Here is a 15,731-nt window from a genome sequence, read left to right as displayed (position 1 = left end):
CTGGTTATTCCACCTCGTTAACCCTCATCATTAGGACTTCTAGTTTGGATTGCATCTCATTCAATTGATTTTTAATTTCTGCCTGATTGGATCTAAATTCTGCAGTCATGAAGTCTCTTGAGTCCTTTATGCTTTTTTCTAGAGCCACCAGTAGCTGTATAATAGTGCTTCTGAATTGGCTTTCTGACATTGAATTGTAGTCCATATTTTGTAACTCTGTGGGAGAGAGGACTGTTTCTGATTCTTTCTTTTGAGGTGAGGTTTTCCTTTTAGTCATTTTGCTCAGTGCAGAGTGGCCAAAAACAAGTTGTATTGGGAAAAGGAGAAAAAGAGAGAGAAAGAAGGAAAGAAAAGAGAAAAAGAAAAAAGGAAGAAAAAAAGGAAAAAAAGAGAAGAAAAAGAGAAAGAAAAAGAAAGAAAGGGGAATAAAAAGATGGGGGAAGCAATCAGAAATCAAAAAGAAAAAAAAAACATAGGGGAGTATCTTCTGATTCTGTATACTTTAAGTCCCTTGACTTCCCCTGGAACTTGTCCGTCTAGCAGGTCTTCTGGGGGAGGGGCCTGTTGTGCTGATTTTCAGGTTTTAGCACTTGGGGGAGCTGCTCTGCCCCCTGTCTGGTGCAGGGCTCAGTGGGGGTTGCTTACCCTGTGAGGCCCCAGGAGGAACAACTCCAGTGGCGGGGCCAGCTCTGGAGCCCTGGATTCAGCCCCCGCAGTAACTCCGGAGCTCTCCGTCTGCAGGGCCTGGAGGCTCTGGGGCGGAGCCGCTGATCTGCTCAGCTCGGGGCAGGGGCGTCCTCGCTGTCCTGGGCCCTCCCGGCCTCTGCCTGTCCCGGGGAGGCCGGATCCTGGGCTGTGTCCCGGCGCCCTGTGCTCCGGAGCCTGCGCTGTTGGATTCGCGCTCCAGCCGCGCAGCCCCCTCCGCGGAGCCGCAGCCGGAGCCTTCCGAGCTGCTCCCGGAGCCGCGCAGCCCCCTCTGTCGGAGTCTCCTCCTCTGCTGGAGCTGCCGCCTCCGAGCTGCTCCCGCCCCGCAGCCCCCTCCGCCGAGCCGCCGCCCGAGCCCCTCCGCCCTCCGCGGAGCTCCCGGGTCAATGTGTGCGCGCTGCAGCCCTCAGGGAGCTCGGCGCACTCTCCCGGCGCGCAGGTGTCTGTTAGTGTCCCCGGGAGCCCGAGGGCATCCCCGCCCTCCTGGGTCCTGCTCCAACTCCCCGCGAACCCCTTTCCGCCCGGGAAGGTCGGTGCAGCTCCTGCGTCTCCGGGATGGGGCTCTCCTGTCCTGGGGACACTCGCCCCGGCCTCAGCCCGGCTCCTCGCTGGGCCCCTCCTTGGAGGCCTTTTGTTTCTTTATTTCTTTTTCCCCGTCTTCCTACCTTGATAGAAGCGCGAACTCTTCTCACTGTAGCGTGTCAGCTGTTCTCTCTTTAAATCTCAGGCCGAATTCGTAGATTTTCAGGATGAGTTGAAGGTTATCTGGGTAATTTGGTGGGGACAGGTGGTTTGGGGACCCTCCTCTTCCGCCATCTTGCCCCTCCTCGAGTGATTGTATTTTGTGAAATTAGTTTGGGCTGATGGTTTATGATAGGCTGAGTTGGAAATATTTGTAGTTGAATGAATCTTGCAGTTGAGTGAAACTGAGAATTAAAGTAGATGGTGCTTCCATGTGGGCTGGTTATTGCCTTGAAGCTAGATATTGGTGTTGGGTGTTTGTTTGTCTTAGGATTGGGGATTGAGTGGACATAGGATGGAGATAGACCTGGGGTTTGGAGTTAGGTTTTGTCAGGTGTTTGTTTTAAGGAGACTGAATGTGTGGTTGGAATGGATAGAGTTTGTATTAGGCTAGAGTAGAACCTCATTTGATTCAAATAAGACATCTGAGTTGATCACAGCAGAGCTGTTATTAAAATAGCAATTAATTGGCTCTGTATTAAAAGTATTTAATGTACTTTTCCCATTTTTCAAAGACTTTGTTGAATATGACTCTCATTGACCATAAATAGCCGTAAATGTAAGAGAAGATAGTGCAGGTAAATGAAATCAGGAGGCTCACATATTTCTAGATACCTTCAAATCTTGGCATTTAAAGTAAACACACACACTAGAATGCAACAAAAGACAACAAAAACACCAGAGAATCTTTAACTATCCCTATAGACAATCAAGGTTGTTGCTTCTTTCTTGGGTTTGAGCTCAGTTACAATGATTAGCTTTTTCTTTTCTTTTCCCCCCTCTACCTTTCCAGATCTATCATTCTCTCCTCATTACCACCCCTTTCTTCTACTTTCCATCTTCTTATCTCCCTCTTCCTTGATGTATTTTACTCTTGTCCGTGAGGTATAATTGTTCCCATGCTCGGTAAAACACTGGAGTAGTTATGGTCACTGCAAGTGGGTTTACAAATAAAATGAAGGTAAAAATTCATGCGTCAAGAATTATAAGTAGTTCTGCTTCCTTAATGACCTTAATGATTATTTAACATGACATCTGAAGAATTCATTGCCATGAACTATCTTTAATTTAAATATAATTAATGTACAGTGTTATATTAGTTTCAGGGGTACAGTATGATTTAACAATTCTGTACATTTCTCAGTGCTCATCGAGATAAGTGTACTCTTAATCCCCTTTATCTCTTCTACCCATACACACCTCTCCTTTTGCAACCACTGTTCATTTTCTGTATTTAAGAGTCTGAGTTTTTTTTGAGAGTTTCTTTTTTCTTCATTTATTTGTTTTGTTCCTTAAATCCCAAGTATGAATTTTCAATATGGTATTTGTCTTTCTCTGATCAACATTTTACTTAGCATTATACCCTCTAGGTCCAGCCATGTTGTTGCAAATGGCAAGATCTCATTCTTTTAATGGCTGAGTAATATTCCATTGTATATATATGCACACCACATCTTCTTTATCCATTCATCTATTGATGGACACTTGGGTTGCTTCCTTATCTTGGCTGTTGTAAATAATGCTGCATATACTTTTTGAATTAGTGTTTTCATTTCCTTTGGGTAAATACCCAGTAGTGAAATTACTAGATCATATGGTATTTCTATTTTTAACTTTTTAAGGAAACTCCATACTGTTTTTCATAGTGGCTGCACCAATTTGCACCCTACCAACAGTACATGAGGGTTGCCAGGAACTATTTTGAACAATCTCTTCCCATGAGAAAATCAAAGCTATACAGATACAGATATAGATATATAGATGTATCTCACACATATGTGTATGCATGCTATGCATGGAGCTCTTAGAAAGGGTACATTGGGGGGATCCCTGGGTGGTTCAGCAGTTTAGCACCTGTCTATGGCCCAGGGCGCGATCCTGGAGTCCCGGGATCGAGTCCCATGTTGGGCTCCCGGCGTGGAGCCTGATTCTCCCTCCTCCTGTGTCTCTGCCTCTCTCTCTCTCTCTCTCTCTGTCTATCATAAATAAATAAATAAATAAATAAATAAATAAATAAATAAATCTTTCTTTTTTTTAAAGAAAGGGTACATTGCAGGTTTTTGGTTGTTGATGTAGTTGTTACTTGATTTATGATTTGTTAAATTCATTTTAAACATGATTGTATAGTGAGGGTAAATGGCCTGCCAATATCTAAATGTGAGTGTTATAAGGTCAGGATTAGGAAGAGTTGAGAAATTCAAATCAAGTAGAGGTTTATTATAATTGGGGGACCACTCTTGCAAAGCATTCTTCCTCTGGCCCCTGACTTTGCTGAATGAATCTCTGGAGGTGATTTAGAATGAGAATATAAAATATCTCCCCAAGTATTCGAGAGTATTCATGCCCCTATAACTTCCTTTTCTATATACACTTGACATCTGATGCAACCATCTCTAATCCAATTTCTGAGACAGAGTAGTTTTAAAGAGTTTAGGTATTAAATTATTGTTAGAGACCATGCTGGGATTTGAAAGGTGGTCTCTTTCTCCTGATCAGAAAAGGGAAAGCATGGGGTGCCTGGGTGGCTCAGTAGCTTGAGCATCTGACTCTTGGTTTCAGCTTAGGTCCTAATCTCCCATTCATGGTATTGGGCTCTGTGCTCAGTGCAGAGTTTGCTTCAGATTCTCTCTCCCTCTACTTCCTCTCACTCTCTCTCAAATAAATAAATAAATAAAATCCTTAAAAAAATAGAAAGAAGAGGGAAGATATTAAAAGGTGATATTAATTTTATTGGTGTATCAGAAATGCACAATGATTCAGGGTAATATGAAGTCAGAAGAGCTGGTCTGGAGTAGAGAGAAGCAAAGGCCTTTGACACAAATTTTGGGTACCACTGTAGGTAGAATTTTCCTGGGCTGCCTTGGGTCACTCTACATGTGGTGAATGAGGAAAATGCATCCTTGCTAATACTCATTTATGGCATGTATGTTCCCACCCGTCCCTCTGGTGACTACAGATGAGGGGGAATAGGATGTTGCAGCTTCCATATAAGACATTTGGGAGGAAAATACTGCAGGTGAGTTTTTAGCCAGAAAAATGTGTCACTCTCAGGAAGCCCCTTGTAGGTCTCCTTCCTGTAAGTAAGATAGTGGCAGGAGAGAGAGCTTGTCACATGAGAGTGAGGATTATGGTGGAGAAGACACGGTGGGTACCATGGTGCTAGAGTTTGAATGAAGGGTGTGATTTTTTACCTCCTACCCCTATTTGATCAGCAGGTTGGCTAATGTAGCAACCGAGTGCCTTCTCTAGATTTCTGTGGCAGTTTATATATACACCAGCACCCAAATGCTATTCATTTCTCATCTTCCTTTCCTTTTCTGTATCCCATCCATTCTTTTTTTAATTTTATTTTTTCCATTCTTTTTTAAAGGAATTCCCTATTCATTCTTTTTCTTCCCCAGCTTTATTGAGATATGACATATGTAAGTTTCAGTGTACAATGTAATTTGATACATGTATATATTGCAAATTGACTATCACAATATTTTAAAGATTTTATTTATTTATTCATGAGAGACACAGAGAGAAAGAGAGGCAGAGACACAAGCAGAGGGAGAAGCAGGCTCCATGCAGGGAGCCCGATGTGGGACTCCATCCTGGGACTCCAGGATCACTCACTGAGCCGAAGGCAGGCGCTTAACTGCTGAGCCACCCAGGCGTCCCCACAATAAGGCTTTTTAACACTTCTATCTCCTCACATAATTACCTCTTTTGTGTGATGATAATATTTAAGATTTGTTCTATTAATAATTTTAAATTATATAACACATTATTGTTAATTATAGTCATTGTGCTATACATTAGATCCCCAGAACATTTTTCATTTGCAAAAGCTAGAAGTTTGTGCACTTTTTAAAAAGATTTATTTATTTGAGAGAGAGAGAGAGAGAGAGAGAGAGAGCAAGAGCACAGGGGGAGGGGCAGAGGGAAAGAGAATTCTGAAGCAGATTCCCTGCTCAGTGCAGAGCCTGACATGGGGCTCAATCCCAGAGCCCTGAGATCATGACCTGAGCCAAAATCAAGGGTCGGCTGCTTAACTGAGCCAACCAGGTGCCCCAGAAGTTTGTGCACTTTGATCAACATCTGCCCATTTTTTCCACCCCCAGCTTCTGACAAGCACCACTCTGTATTTGAGTTCAGCTTTTTAAGATTCCAATTATGAATGAGAACATATACTATTTGTCTTTCTTTGTCTGGATATCTCCCTTAGCATAATGTCCTTAATGTCCATCCATATGGTCACAAAAGAACATTTCTTTCTTTTTATGGCTAAATAATATTCCATTGTGTGTGTTTGTGTGTCTGTGTGTACATATACTTATCCCATTTTCTTTATCCATTCTTTTACTGATAGAACATAGGTTTTTATGTCTTGGCTATTCTGAATATTACTGCAATAAATATGTGGGTGCAGATATGTTTTCAAGACAACAATTCATTTCCTTGGATATATACTTGGAAATGGGATTGCTAGATAATGTGGTAGAGTCCCATTTTAAATTTTTTGAGGAAACTATTCCATTTTCTATGGCTATACTAGTTAACATTCCTACCAACAGTGCACAAGTGTTCCCTTTTCTTCATAGTCTTGGCAACAGTTTCTATCTCTTGTCTTTTGAGAATACTATTTTATCAGGAATGAGGTGATATCTCAGTATGGTTTTGATTTAAATTTCCCTAGTTGATTAGTGATGTTGAACATCTTTTCGTGTACTTGTTGATCACTTGTATGCATTATTTGGAAAAATGTCTATTCAGATCCCCCGCCCCTTTTCTAATTGGATTGTTTGTTGTTTTGTTAGTGACTTGTGTGAGTTCTTTATATGTTTGGATATGAACGTATGATCAGGTAAATGGTTTGCAAATATTTTCTCATACTTCATAGGCTGCCTTTTTATCTTGCTGATTGTTTCTTTATAAGTGCAAGAGATATTTTGTTTGATGTAGTCCCTTCTGTTTACTTTGCTTTTTGTTGCTTACACTGTTGTCACAGTAAAAAAAAAAAAAAAAAAAAAGTTACCAAGACTAATGTCAAGGCGCTTTCCCCCTATGTTTTCTTCGAGATCTTTACTATTTCAGGTCTTATATTTAAGTCTTTAGTTCACTTCAGGTTAACTCGTATGAAGAGTATAACACAGGCCAGTTACATTCTTCCACATGTATTTATCCAGTTTTGCCTGCACCAATTTATTGAAGAGGCTCTTCTTTCTCCATTTAGTCTTCTTGGCTTCTTTGTCAAATATTAGTTGACCCCATATGCATGGATTTATCTCCGGGATCTAGACTATTCCATTGATCTATGTATCTATTTTTGTAACAGTACTATACTGAGAGGAGAGGCAAGATGGCAGAAGAGTAGGGTCCCCAAATCACCTGTCTCCACCAAATTACCTAGAAAACCTTCAAATTATCCTGAAAATCTATGAATTCGGCCTGAGATTTAAAGAGAGACCAGCTGGAATGCTACAGTGAGAAGAGTTCGCGCTTCTATCAAGGTAGGAAGACGGGGAAAAAGAAATAAAGAAACAAAGGCCTCCAAGGGGGAGGGGCCCACGAGGAGCCGGGCTGAGGCCGGGGCGAGTGTCCCCAGGACAGGAGAGCCCCGTCCCAGAGAAGCAGGAGCTGCACCAACCTTCCCGGGGGAAAGGGGCTCGCGGGGAGGTGGAGCAGGACCCAGAAGGGAGGGGATGCCCTCGGGCTCCCCGGGACAGTAACAGAGCAACTGCACGCCCAGGAGAGTGCGCTGAGCTCCCTAAGGGCTGCAGCGCGCGCACGGAGGGGCTCGGGCTGCAGCTCCGCGGAGGGGGCTGCGGGGCGGGAGCGCGAATCCAACAGCGCAGGCTCCGGAGCACAGGGCGCCGGGACACAGCCCAGGATCCGGCCTCCCCCGGGACAGGCAGAGGCCGGGAGGGCCCGGGACAGCAAGGACGCCCCTGCCCCGAGCTGAGCAGATCAGCGGCCCCGCCCGGAGCCTCCAGGCCCTGCAGACAGAGACCTCCGGAGTTCCTGCCGGAGCTGAATCCAGGTTTCCAGAGCTGGCCCCGCCACTAGGGCTGTTGCTCCTGGGGCCTCACGGGGTAAACAACCCCCACTGAGCCCTGCACCAGGCAGGGGCACAGCAGCTCCCCCAAGTGCTAACACCTGAGAATCAGCACAGCAGGCCCCTCCCCCAGAAGACCAGCTAGACTGACTGACAACTTCCAGGGGAAGCCAAGGGATTAAAGTACACAGAATCAGAAGATACTCCCCCGTGGTTCTTTTTTTTCTTTCTTTTTTCTTTTTCTTTTTGATTTGTTTCCTTCCCCCACCCCCCTTTTTTCTCCTTTCTTTCTTTTTCTTTCTCTTTTTCTTTTTTTTTTTTTCGTTTTTTTCTTCCTTTTTTTTCTCTTTCTCTTTTCTTTCCTTCTTTCTCTCCTCTCTTTTTCTCCTTTTCCCAATACAACTTGCTTTTGGCCACTCTGCACTGAGCAAAATGACTAGAAGGAAAACCTCACCTCAAAAGAAAGAATCAGAAACAGTCCTCTCTCCCACAGAGTTACAAAATATGGACTACAATTCAATGTCAGAAAGCCAATTCAGAAGCACTATTATACAGCTACTGGTGGCTCTAGAAAAAAGCATAAAGGACTCAAGAGACTTCATGACTGCAGAATTTAGATCCAATCAGGCAGAAATTAAAAATCAATTGAATGAGATGCAATCCAAACTAGAAGTCCTAATGATGAGGGTTAACGAGGTGGAAGAACGAGTGAGTGACATAGAAGACAAGTTGATGGCAAAGAGGGAAACTGAGGAAAAAAGAGACAGACAATTAAAAGACCATGAAGACAGATTAAGGGAAATAAATGACAGCCTGAGGAAGAAAAACCTACATTTAATTGGGGTTCCCGAGGGCGCCGAAAGGGACAGAGGGCCAGAATATGTATTTGAACAAATCATAGCTGAAAACTTTCCTAATCTGGGAAGGTAAACAGGCATTCAGATCCAGGAAATAGAGAGACCCCCCCCCTAAAATCAATAAACACCGTTCAACACCTCAATATTTAATAGTGAAGCTTGCAAATTCCAAAGATAAAGAGAAGATCCTTAAAGCAGCAAGAGACAAGAAATCACTGACTTTTATGGGGAGGAGTATTAGGGTAACAGCAGACCTCTCCACAGAGACCTGGCAGGCCAGAAAGGGCTGGCAGGATATATTCAGGGTCCTAAATGAGAAGAACATGCAACCAAGAATACTTTATCCAGCAAGGCTCTCATTCAAAATGGAAGGAGAGATAAAGAGCTTCCAAGACAGGCAACAACTAAAAGAATATGTGACCTCCAAACCAGCTCTGCAAGAAATTTTAAGGGGGACTCTTAAAATTCCCCTTTAAGAAGAAGTTCAGTGGAATATTCCACAAAAACAAGGACTGAATAGTTATCATGATGACACTAAATTCATATCTCTCAATAGTAACTCTGAATATGAACGGGCTTAATGACCCCATCAAAAGGCGCAGGGTTTCAGACTGGATAAAAAAGCAGGACCCATCTATTTGCTGTCTACAAGAGACTCATTTTAGACAGGACACCTACAGCCTGAAAATAAAAGGTTGGAGAACCATTTACCATTCGAATGGTCCTCAAAAGAAAGCAGGGGTAGCCATCCTTATATCAGATAAACTAAAATTTACCCCGAAGACTGTAGTGAGAGATGAAGAGGGACACTATATCATACTTAAAGGATCTATCCAACAAGAGGACTTAACAATCCTCAATATATATGCCCCGAATGTGGGAGCTGCCAAATATATAAATCAATTATTAACCAAAGTGAAGAAATACTTAGATAATAATACACTTATACTTGGTGACTTCAATCTAGCTCTTTCTACCCTCGATAGGTCTTCTAAGCACAACATCTCCAAAGAAACGAGAGCTTTAAATGATACACTGGACCAGATGGATTTCACAGCTATCTACAGAACTTTACATCCAAACTCAACTGAATACACATTCTTCTCAAGTGCACATGGAACTTTCTCCAGAATAGACCACATATTGGGTCACAAATCGGGTCTGAACCGATACCAAAAGACTGGGATCGTCCCCTGCATATTCTCAGACCATAATGCCTTGAAATTAGAACTAAATCGCAACAAGAAGTTTGGAAGGACCTCAAACACGTGGAGGTTAAGGACCATCCTGCTAAAAGATGAAAGGGTCAACCAGCAAATTAAGGAAGAATTAAAAAGATTCATGGAAACTAATGAGAATGAAGATACAACCGTTCAAAATCTTTGGGATGCAGCAAAAGCAGTCCTAAGGGGGAAATACATCGCAATACAAACATCCATTCAAAAACTGGAAAGAACTCAAATACAAAAGCTAACCTTACACATAAAGGAGCTAGAGATAAAACAGCAGATGGACCCCACGCCCAGCAGAAGAAGAGAGTTAATTAAAATTCGAGCAGAACTCAACGAAATCGAGACCAGAAGAACTGTGGAACAGATCAACAGAACCAGGAGTTGGTTCTTTGAAAGAATTAATAAGATAGCTAAACCATTAGCCAGCCTTATTAAAAAGAAGAGAGAGAAGACTCAAATTAATAAAATCATGAATGAGAAAGGAGAGATCACTACCAACACCAAGGAAATACAAACGATTTTAAAAACATATTATGAACAGCTATACGCCAATAAATTAGGCAATCTAGGAGAAATGGACGCATTCCTGGAAAGTCACAAACTACCAAAACTGGAACAGGAAGAAATAGAAAACCTGAACAGGCCAATAACCAGGGAGGAAATTGAAGCAGTCATCAAAAACCTCCCAAGACACAAAAGTCCAGGGCCAGATGGCTTCCCTGGGGAATTCTATCAAACATTTAAAGAAGAAACAATACCTATTCTCCTAAAGCTGTTTGGAAAGATAGAAAGAGATGGAGTACTTCCAAATTAGTTCTATGAGGCCAACATCACCTTAATTCCAAAACCAGACAAAGACCCCACCAAAAAGGAGAATTACAGACCAATATCCCTGATGAACATGGATGCAAAAATTCTCAACAAGATACTGGCCAATAGGATCCAACAGTACATTAAGAAAATTATTCACCATGACCAAGTAGGATTTATCCCTGGGACACAAGGCTGGTTCAACACCCGTAAAACAATCAATGTGATTCATCATATCAGCAAGAGAAAAACCAAGAACCATAGGATCCTCTCATTAGATGCAGAGAAAGCATTTGACAAAATACAGCATCCATTTCTGATCAAAACTCTTCAGAGTGTAGGGATAGAGGGAACATTCCTCGACATCTTAAAAGCCATCTATGAAAAGCCCACAGCAAATATCATTCTCAATGGGGAAGCACTGGGAGCCTTTCCCCTAAGATCAGGAACAAGACAGGGATGTCCACTCTCACCACTGCTGTTCAACGTAGTACTGGAAGTCCTAGCCTCAGCAATCAGACAACAAAAAGACATTAAAGGCATTCAAATTGGCAAAGAAGAAGTCAAACTCTCCCTCTTCGCCGATGACATGATACTCTACATAGAAAACCCAAAAGTCTCCACCCCAAGATTGCTAGAACTCATACAGCAATTCGGTAGCGTGGCAGGATACAAAATCAATGCCCAGAAATCAGTGGCATTTCTATACACTAACAATGAGACTGAAGAAAGAGAAATTAAGGAGTCAATCCCATTTACAATTGCACCTAAAAGCGTAAGATACCTAGGATAAACCTAACCAAAGATGTAAAGGATCTATACCCTCAAAACTATAGAACACTTCTGAAAGAAATTGAGGAAGACACAAGAGATGGAAAAATATTCCATGCTCATGGATTGGCAGAATTAATATTGTGAAAATGTCAATGTTACCCAGGGCAATATACACGTTTGATGCAATCCCTATCAAAATACCATGGACTTTCTTCAGAGAGTTGGAACAAATTATTTTAAGATTTGTGTGGAATCAGAAAAGACCCCGAATAGCCAGGGGAATTTTAAAAAAGAAAACCATAGGTGGGGGCATCACAATGCCAGATTTCAGGTCGTACTACAAAGCTGTGGTCATCAAGACAGTGTGGTACTGGCACAAAAACAGACACATAGATCAGTGGAACAGAATAGAGAACCCAGAAGTGGACCCTGAACTTTATGGTCAACTAATATTCGATAAAGGAGGAAAGACTATCCATTGGAAGAAAGACAGTCTCTTCAATAAATGGTGCTGGGAAAATTGGACATCCACATGCAGAAGAATGAAACTAGACCACTCTCTTGTACCATACACAAAGATAAACTCAAAATGGATGAAAGATCTAAATGTGAGACAAGATTCCATCAAAATCCTAGAGAAGAACACAGGCAACACCCTTTTTGAACTCGGCCATAGTAACTTCTTGCAAGATACATCCACGAAGGCAAAAGAAACAAAAGCAAAAATGAACTAATGGGACTTCATCAAGATAAGAAGCTTTTGCACAGCAAAGGATACAGTCAACAAAACTAAAAGACAAGCTACAGAATGGGAGAAGATATTTGCAAATGACATATCAGATAAAGGGCTAGTTTCCAAGATCTATAAAGAACTTATTAAACTCAACACCAAAGAAACAAACAATCCAATCATGAAATGGGCAAAAGACATGAACAGAAATCTCACAGAGAAATACATAGACATGGCCAACATGCATATGAGAAAATGCTCTGTATCACTTGCCATCAGGGAAATACAAATCAAAACCACAATGAGATACCACCTCACACCAGTGAGAATGGGGCAAATTAACAAGGCAGGAAACAACAAATGTTGGAGAGGATGCGGAGAAAAGGGAACCCTCTTACACTGTTGGTGGGAATGTGAACTGGTGCAGCCACTCTGGAAAACTGTGTGGAGGTTCCTCAAACAGTTAAAAATAGATCTGCCCTATGACCCAGCAATTGCACTGTTGGGGATTTACCCCAAAGATACAAATGCAATGAAACGCCGGGACACCTGCACCCTGATGTTTATAGCAGCAATGTCCACAATAGCCAAACTGTGGAAGGAGCCTCGGTGTCCAACGAAAGATGAATGGATAAAGAAGATGTGGTTTATGTATACAATGGAATATTACTCAGCTATTAGAAATGACAAATACCCACCATTTGCTTCAACGTGGATGGAACTGGAGGGTATTATGCTGAGTGAAGTAAGTCAGTCGGAGAAGGACAAACATTATATGTTTTCATTCATGTGGGGAATATAAATAATAGTGAAAGGGAATATAAGGGAAGGGAGAAGAATTGTGTGGGAAATATCAGAAAGGGAGACAGAACGTAAAGACTGCTAACTCTGGGAAACGAACTAGGGGTGGTAGAAGGGGAGGAGGGCAGGGGGTGGGAGTGAATGGGTGACGGCACGGGGGGTTATTCTGTATGTTAGTAAATTGAACACCAATAAAAAATAAATTAAAAAAAACAGTACTATACTATTTGATCGCTATGCTTTTATAATAAAATTTGAAATCATGATTGTGATGCCTCCTATTTTCTTCTTTTTCATGACTGCTCTGGTTATTCAGGTCTTTTGTGGTTCTATGCAAATTTTAGGGTTGCTTTTTCTACTTCTGTGAAAAATGTCATTGGAATGAGTCTATTGATGGCTTCATGGACATTTTTAAAAAGATTTTATTTATTCATTTATTTGAGAGAGAGAGAGAGTGTGTGTGTGTGTGTGTGCGCGCACAAGAGCAACTGAGAGGAAGGGCAGAGGGAGAGGGAGAAGCTGACACTCCACTGAGCAGGGATCCCAACACAGAGTTCCAACCCAGGACTCTGAGATCATGACCTGAGCCAAAGGTAGAAGCTTAACCAACTGAGCCAACCAGATGCCCATAAATAGTATAGACACTTTAAAATAGTAGTTCTTCCACTCTATGTAAATGGGATATCTTTCCATTTATTTGTGTTTTCTTCAATTTCTTTAATCAATGTCTTATAATTTTCATTGTACAGATCTTTCACCTCATTGGTTAAATATATTCCTAAGTATTTTATTGTCTTTAATGCTATTGTGAATGGAATTGTTCCCTTTATATATTTCTCAGATGGTTTGTTAATAGTGTATAGAAATACAACTGATTTTTGTATGTTGATTTTGTTTCCTGCAATTTTACTGAATTCTTTTATTAGTTGTAACAGATTTTTGGTGGAATCTTTAGGGTTTCTATATATAAGATCATTTCATTTGCAAATTGTGATGATTTTACATCTTCTTTTCTGATTTGGATGACTTTTATTTCTTTTTCTTGCCTAATCATTGTGGCTAGGACATCTAGTAGTATGATGAATAGGAGTGGTGAGACTATACACTCTTATCTTGTTCAGATTTTAGCAGGAAAGCTTTCAAACTTTCACTATCCAGTTATGATATTGGCTGTTGGATTGATATATATGGATTTTATTATGGTGGTGTGTATTCTTTCCAGACTCAATGTCTCAAGATTTTTTATCATGAAAGTATTTTGAATTTTGTCAAATACTTCTTCTGCATCTATGTAGATAATCATATGATTTTTATCTTTCATTTTATTAATGTGATGGATCTCATTGATTTGCATATGTTGAAATGTCATTGCATCCCAAGGATAAATCCCTCTTGATCATGGTGTATGATCCTTTCAATGTGCTGTTAAATTTTTTTTGTAAATATTTTGTTCAGGATTTTTACAACTGTAGTCATCAGGGATATTGGCCTGTAGTTTCATTTGCTTGTAGTGTCCTTAACTACCTTTGGTATCAGAACATTGCTGGCCTCATAAAATGACTTTGAGAGTGTTCTCTCTCCTCTTTGATTTTTTGGAAGTGTTTGAGAAGTATTGGTGTTAACTTTTCTATCAATGTTTGATAGAATTAACCAATGAAATCATATAGTCCTGGGCTTTTCTTTATTGAGATGTTTTTATTGTTGTTGTTGTTGTTTTAAAGACTTTATTCATGAGAGACAGAGAATGAGAGAGAGAGAGAGAGAGAGAGAGAGAGAGAGGCAGAGACACAGGCAGAAGGAGAAGCAGGCTCCATGCAGGGAGCCCGACGTGGGACTCCATCCTGGGTCTCCAGGATCACACCCCGGGCTGAAGGTAGCACTAAACCGCTGGGCCACCGGGGATGCCCTGTTGTTGTTGTTTTTTTTTTTTTAAAGATTTTATTTATTCATTCATAAGAGCTACAGAGAGATAGAGGCAGAGACATAGGCAGAGGAAGAAGCAGGATCCCCACAAGGAGCCCAATGCAGGACTTGATCCCAGACCCAAGGATCATGCCCTGAGTTGAAGGCACTCAACTGCTGAGCCATCCAGGCTTGTCTATTGAGAGATTTTTTTTTTAATTGGAGTTCAATTTGCCAACATATAGTATAACACCCAGTCCTCATCCCATCAAGTGCCCCCCTCAGTGCCCGTCACCCAGTCACCCCCACCCCCCACCCACCTCCCTTTCCACTGAGAGGTTTTTAATTACAGATTCAGTCTCCTTACTCATTATTAGTGTGTTCAAATTTTTTATATTTCTTCATGATTCAGTCTTAGCAAGTTGGATGTTTATAGGTATTTATCTAATTTTTATAGATCATCTAATTTATTGCTATATAATTGTTCATAGTGATCTCTTATGATTCTTTGTATTTCAGTAGTGTAATAATTTCTCTCTTTAATTTTTTATTTTATTTAATTCTTCCCTCTTTTTTTCCTTAGTTCATCTAGCTAAGGGTTGTCTATTTTGTTCATTTTTTAAAAAAAACCCAGCTAAGTTTTCTCAATCTTTTTTTTTTGTATATTTTTTTTTATTGGAGTTCAATTTGCCAACATATAGTATAACACCCAGTGCTCATTCCATCCAGTGTCCCCCTCAGTGCCGGTCACCCAGTCACCCCATCCCCCCGCCACCTCCTTTTCCACTACCCCTTGTTCATTTCCCAGAGTTAGGAGTCTCTCGTGTTCTATCACCCTCTCTGATTATTTCCCACTCATTTTCTTCCCATTCCCCTATAATCCCTTTCACTATTTTTTATATTCCCCGTATGAATGAAATCATATAATGTTTGTCCTTTTCCCATTGTTTGTCAATCTTTTCTATTGTTTTTCTGCCTCTATTCCATTTGTTCTGAACTGGTGTTTGTTATTCCTTACTTGTGCCAATTGGGTACTCATGTTACACTCCTTCTCTCACAGGGAAACTGTCTTTCTGAGCTGGGTTTCATGGGCTTAGGGGAGGGTGATGAGGGTAGTGTGACTCTATCTTTCTTACCCT

The 15,731-nt window shown here is 41.2% G+C and overlaps 1 pseudogene across 1 annotated transcript in view; it reads right to left on the bottom strand.

Annotated features, from left to right (window-relative positions):
* Window positions 1-869, bottom strand: part of LOC144298129 (E3 ubiquitin-protein ligase RNF14 pseudogene) — a 41,216-nt pseudogene extending 40,347 nt beyond the window's left edge. The window contains exon 1 of the transcript XR_013365117.1: window positions 646-869. The product of XR_013365117.1 is annotated as an E3 ubiquitin-protein ligase RNF14 pseudogene (transcript). The remainder of the gene's footprint in view (window positions 1-645) is intronic.
* Between the last annotated feature and the right edge of the window lie 14,862 nt (window positions 870-15,731).

This window comes from Canis aureus, chromosome 26, assembly GCF_053574225.1.
Source record: "Canis aureus isolate CA01 chromosome 26, VMU_Caureus_v.1.0, whole genome shotgun sequence".
In the NCBI taxonomy this organism is placed as follows: Eukaryota; Metazoa; Chordata; class Mammalia; order Carnivora; family Canidae; genus Canis; species Canis aureus.
Note: the sequence above shows the minus strand (reverse complement) of the source record. Positions and strands in the feature narration are given on the sequence as shown.